Genomic DNA, 6,147 nt, shown 5'->3' on the forward strand with positions numbered 1-6,147 from the left:
TCAATTGTACCCGTCCCCTCCTACTTACAAAATCGGCGCGAGTGGTAGGCTCTGCCCCCTGTGCGCCGCGCCAAGCAGACATCGAGCTCCAAGGAGCTCGAGAATACCGCACTTTTTTTCCGGCGCCGTTTTCGGCACGAAAAACAGGCGCCCAGCTCTGAGGTGCGCCTTTGTCACCGCGTGTGGAAACTTCGGGCCTACATTAGTAAATACTTATTGGAGAGCAAGCGATTGCTGTGTAGGAATGGATATCTGATGGTAAAAGTCTTTTATTAAAACTATTGTGCTAAATTCTTCAACGCTATGTTGTAATTCGCATTGTTTGTGGACGGAAAAATTTACACGAAAGGGCTTCCTGGATAACACTTTTTAATATAAAAATAAAATGCCACAGACCATTTCAAAATATTAATTTGTACTGTGGTCATACTTTCACTGTCAAATTAAACGTGTGTTTCTCTGTTTATTTAACTGAGTTAAATAATGTGCTGTCACTTTAATAAAGAGTATGAACGACAATGCCATGCTTGGTTTTATTCAGTCAGACTCAGTTTGAGCTACTGGAGTTGCCTGAGGTGAGTTGAAATTAATATAGGGAACTAATTGGGAGCCTTGTATTTTATAACAAAGGGATATCTCCATAATCAGTCCGCAGGAGAAACAGGTCAGGTTGTAGCTGAGGTCCTCTAATTTTGTTATAAGTATCAGATGATTGCTTTTAATGAGTTGCTTTCTGTTGCTTGTTTTCTCTTTTCCCCAGAGGATTGAAATATTCACATATTTTTTAATAGACTGTGTTCAAAGATCAAGCCCTGCTTTCCAGTCCTTATTTAGAATTGCACTCCTCATTGCTTTGGGAAAAAAATGCTTAATTTAAATCTAAAAATAGTGAAAATTCCTCTCACCATTAGTTTAGGCTTTACTCTTAATTCATCTCCAACTCATTGGGCCCGAAATTGGTCGATGCATAAGGTCCGCCCATTTCTCAGCGGTATGCCGGTGATACGTTGTTTCATCCACCGGCATACCACTGAGGCCGAAGAGAAATTGGTCGATGTTTTTTCAGGTGTCTTGCCAGTGGTATGCCAGCGGTGTGCAGCGGGTTATTGGTAACATTGTAGCTGATCCAGAGCGACTTTCTCTTCGATGGACTGTGCGTCGCTGAACTGCACAAGCGCGATTTCTTTTTTTTCCCGTTTTTTTTACAGAAACGTTTTACCCGCAATTTCGGGGGTCAGAGGTCACCTACGCATGCGTAGTGAGTTGAAGAGGAGGGAGAGAGAATGAGAAGCAGCAGCAAGCTAGTCGATGGGCAGTTACTTTAAAAACACATTGCAGAGTTAAAAAATATTCATAATAACTAATAATTCTACAGTTTGAAGAATAAGGCATATTTTACAATGCAAAAATCATAAAAGAAATATTATGCGAATGTTTAAAAAAAAACTCAAAGCGCAGGAACATCGAAAAGGGCGGGAGGTTGAGGGACGGAATTACCTGCCCTGCTCGAGAATATCACCGAGAGGTACTCCGAGCTAACGAAGGATGGTCGTGGAAAGCCCTCCCACCCAAAGGAGTACAAAGGAGGATATGGGACGAGATCAGTGTCCTGCACAAGTACCATGGTACGCACCGAGGAAAGGTGCTGTAAGAGGTGGAACGACCTGGTGAGAGTCGCAAGAGTAAGTAATGATTTTATTTATGCAACCCCCGTGTGACATTGCTATTTATCTTAAGGTTACGGCGATGTATTCGTGCTTTCAGGCAATGACAAGAGGATCAACACAGTGTTTTTTAATGTGTGTGTGTGAACCTGTGTGTCTGTGATGTTAAATGAATTGAAGATTTTTACTTTGATTTACTTTACTTTCTGCAGAAGAAGACATCTGCAATAGCAGCCAATCAGCGGCGTATGGGGGGGGAGGACCCTCAACCCAAGAATCTCTGACTGACATCGAGATCCGTGCCCTGTCCCTGGTCGGGGATAGCAACCGTGCCACCACCGACATTGGAGCTGACCCATTCACACAGGATGGTAAGTTGAATAAAATGCAGTCTGTGTTGCGGTCCTCTCATGTCATGCAATGTAACTAACTGTAATGTTGGCCTCATATGATGTACTGCAATGTTGGGGGCATGTAACGTTATACATATATGTATTGTCTGCATGTAATCCAGTACTGCAGCAGAGGTGGACAGTCAAGTAAGACTGCGATAAGTCACTGTACTATGTACTCATGTAACCCTGACCCCTCCCCTGATGTCAAGCATTTTAATTGTTGTTTTGTACTTGGACAATTCAGACCACACCGACACAGAGAGACCAGATGACAGACACTCTGCCTCCACCACTGACAGAGATGAAGAAGACGAAGAGGAAGAGCCGCTGATCCTGCAGCGAATGGAGGTGGGGTGGAGACGGAGGAGGATACACCAGCTCCATGTGGGCCAGGTGGAACATCCCCCACCATCGAGTCTGTATTCAGGGGATTCCCCCATGGCTCCTCTGATTCTGCGGGACCAAGTGGTGCTCAGCAAGGCACCCCAGTGTTGCAGCACCTTTGGCGCAGCGACGGAGGTTGGTGCAGGAAATGTCGGTTGCTGTAGGCGTGTACCAGGACATGGTGCGCCTGTCATAGGCCAGCATCGACATAGGCTGAGAGCTGCTCAAGGCCATGGCTATGTTAGCTGCAAACATCACAGCTCTATCAGAGCTGCAGTTGGAGGATATGTCGCATATGATCACCGCGATGGAGCGGACCGCTGGCGCCATCGAAGCCATGCGGCAATCGACGGGATCTGGACATGGCGTGGAACCCCCCCGATGCCATAGTAGTCAGGTCGACAGCACCTGAGGGTGGGGAGCTGACATCATCTTCCAGCCCTGAAGCTATGCCTTCCACATCGCGAGCTTCTCCTGAGGGCCCATTTATTGCGCCTGCAATGTCTGACCCCCAACGACAGCAACGGCACTCGGGGTGCGGTGCTACATACCGGCTTGGGGAGATCCGGGCTCGGGCAGTGGGAAAGGGAAAGGCGGGAGTAAGAAAGGGGGGAATAGTCCCAAGGGTAGTGTAGCACGTGGTCGAGGATGGCTTATTCATTGAATAAATGAAGTTTGATTTGTAAAAGTTTATTAAAGTTGCAAAAGTTTTGTTAAAGTTGTTATTCATAGAAACATAGAAACATAGAAAATAGGTGCAGGTGTAGGCCATTCAGCCCTTCGAGCCTGCACCGCCATTAAGTAAGATCATGGCTGATCATTCCTTCAGTACCCCTTTCCTGCTTTCTCTCCATTCCCCTTGATCCCCTTAACCATAATGGCCATATCTAACTCCCTCTTGAATATATCCAATGAACTGGCATCAACAACTCTCTGCGGCAGGGAATTCCACAGGTCAACAACTCTCTGAGCGAAGAAGTTTCTCCTCATCTCAGTCCTAAATGGCCTATCCCTTATCCTAAGACTATGTCCTCTGGTTCTGGACTTCCCCAACATCGAGAGCATTCTTCCCGCATCTAACCTGTCCAGTCCCATCAGAATCTTATATGTTTCTATGAGATCCCCTCTCATCCTTCTAAACGCCAGTGAATAAAGGCCCAGTTGATCCAGTCTCTCCTCATATGACAGTCCAGCCATCCCTGGAATCAGTATGGTGAACCTTCGCTGCACTCCCTCAATAGCAAGAACGTCCTTCCTCAGACTAGGAGACCAAAACTGAACACAATATTCCAGATGAGGCCTCACTAAGGTCCTGTACAACTGCAGTAAGACCTCCCTGCTCCTATATTCAAATCCCCTAGCTATGAAGGCCAACATACCATTTGCCTTCTTTACCGCCTGCTGTACCTGCGTGCCCACTTTCAGTGACTGATGAACCATGACACCCAGGTCTCGTTGCATCTCCTCTTTTCCTAGTCTGCCGCCATTCAGATAATATTCTGCCTTTGTGTTTTTGCCCTCAAAATGGATAACCTCACATTTATCCACATTATACTGCATCTGCCATTCATTTGCCCACTCGCCTAATCTGTCCAAGTCACCCTGCAGCCTCTTAGCGTCCTCCTCACAACTCACACTGCCACCCAGTTTAGTGTCATCCGCAAACTTGAAGATATTACACTCTATTCCATCATCTAAATCATTAATGTATATTGTAAAGAGCTGGGGTCCCAGTACAGAGCCCTGCGGCACCCCACTAGTAACTGCCTGCCATTCTGAAAAGGACCCGTTTATCCCGACTCTCTGCTTCCTGTCTGCCAATGAATTCCCTATCCACGTCAGTACATTACCCCCAATACCATGTGCTTTGATTTTGTACACCAATCTCTTGTGCGGGAACTTGTCAAAAGCCTTTTGAAAGTCCAAATACACCACATCTACTGGTTCTCCCTTGTCCACTCTACTAGTTACATCCTCAAAAAATTCCAGAAGATTCGTCAAGCATGATTTCCCTTTCATAAATCCATGCTGACTCGGTCCGATCTTGTCACTGCTTTCCAAATAAGCTGCTATTTCATCCTTAATGATTGATTCCAACATTTTCCCCACTACTCTTGTCAGGCTAACTGGACTATAATTACCCGCTTTCCCTCTCCCTCCTTTTTTAAAAAGTGGTGTTACATTAGCTACCCTCCAGTCTATAGGAACTGATCCAGAGTCGATAGATTGTTGGAAAATGATCACCAATGCATCCACTATTTCTAGGGCCACTTCCTTAAGTACTCTGGGATGCAGACTATCAGAACCCGGGGATTTATCGGCCTTTAATCCCATCAATTTCCCTAACACAATTTCTCACCTAATAAGGATATCTTTCAGTTCCTCATTCTCACTAGACCCACTGTCCCCTCGTACATTCGGAAGGTTATTTGTATCTTCCTTTGTGAAGACCGAACCGAAGTATTGGTTCAATTGATTTGCCATTTCTTTGTTCCCCATTATAAATTCACCTGAATCCAACTACAAAGGGACCTATGTTTGTCTTTATTAATCTTTTTCTCTTCACATATTTATAGAAGCTTTTGCAGTCAGTTTTTATGTTCCCTGCAAGCTTCCTCTCGTACTCTATTTTCCCCTTCTTAATTAAACTCTTAGTCCTCCTCTGTTGAATTCTAAATTTCTCCCCGTCCTCAGGTTTGTTGCTTTTTCTAGCCAATTTATGTGCCTCTTCCTTGGTTTTAACACTATCCTTAATTTCCCTTATTAGCCATGGTTGAGCCACCTTCCCAGTTTTATTTTTACTCCAGACAGGGATGTACAATTGCTGAAGTTCATCCATGTGATCTTTAAATGTTTGCCATTGCTTATCCACCGTCAACCCTTTAAGTATCCTCTGCCAGTCTTTTCTAGCCAATTCACACCTCATACTGTCGAAGTTACCTTTCCTTAAGTTCAGGAGCCTAGTTCCCGAATTAACTTTGTCACTCTCAAGTTGTAAACGTTTTGTTAAAGTTGTTATTAAAGTTGTTAAAGTTGTTAAAGTTGTTTTATAATTATAAGTTTTACAAAGTTTTTAAATTGTTGCATATTTTTGATATTTTTACATAAATGTTTGAATTGAATTTAAGCACTCTTGTACAGTGTCAAACTTTTGGGGTTACAGTCATCAAGGTTCCCAAATGCAGCTCTCCACATTCAAGCAAAGTATTCAGTTATAAACCTTCTCACATCTGGTTCCTCCATAAGACAGGTTGTCAGCAATATAGGCTGAGATAGTACAGGCCCCATTCTTTTTAAATCTCCACAATATTTTTCAATGAAAAAGAATAACTAAAATGCCTTAAAATCTTAAAACGTTGCTCAGTACCAATAAAAATACCTTTTCCACGCTAAATCACACTGTAAAGTCACTGTTCACCTCAAAAATACAGAGGTGCTGCTTTAGCTGACAGTTCCCGATTTCCAAGATGGTGGCTCCGTGCACTCCGCCCATTCCTACCCACTTAACATTGCATAAAACCATCTTTTCCAAGATGGTATGCAGCTCCAGTGGTATGTCGGCAGTATGCGATGAAAATCGGACGTTTTGAGTGGTAGGTGGGCGGTCCTGCATGGTGGACGGTGTGCATACCGCTCAGTGGTAAGTCAATGATGAATATTCCGCCAAGCGGTATGTCGGCGGTAAGTAGGTGTTTTTTCACCAA

At 44.3% G+C, this 6,147-nt stretch overlaps 1 long non-coding RNA gene across 1 annotated transcript; it reads left to right on the forward strand.

Moving 5' to 3' along the window:
* The first annotated feature begins 1,283 nt into the window (after positions 1-1,283).
* LOC139275910 (uncharacterized) lies at positions 1,284-5,521 on the forward strand. Its single transcript, XR_011595792.1, has 3 exons — positions 1,284-1,682; positions 1,877-2,035; positions 2,304-5,521. It is a non-coding gene; the product is annotated as an uncharacterized lncRNA (long non-coding RNA).
* Positions 5,522-6,147: the final 626 nt, after the last annotated feature.

Source organism: Pristiophorus japonicus, chromosome 11, assembly GCF_044704955.1.
Source record: "Pristiophorus japonicus isolate sPriJap1 chromosome 11, sPriJap1.hap1, whole genome shotgun sequence".
NCBI lineage: Eukaryota > Metazoa > Chordata > Chondrichthyes > Pristiophoridae > Pristiophorus > Pristiophorus japonicus.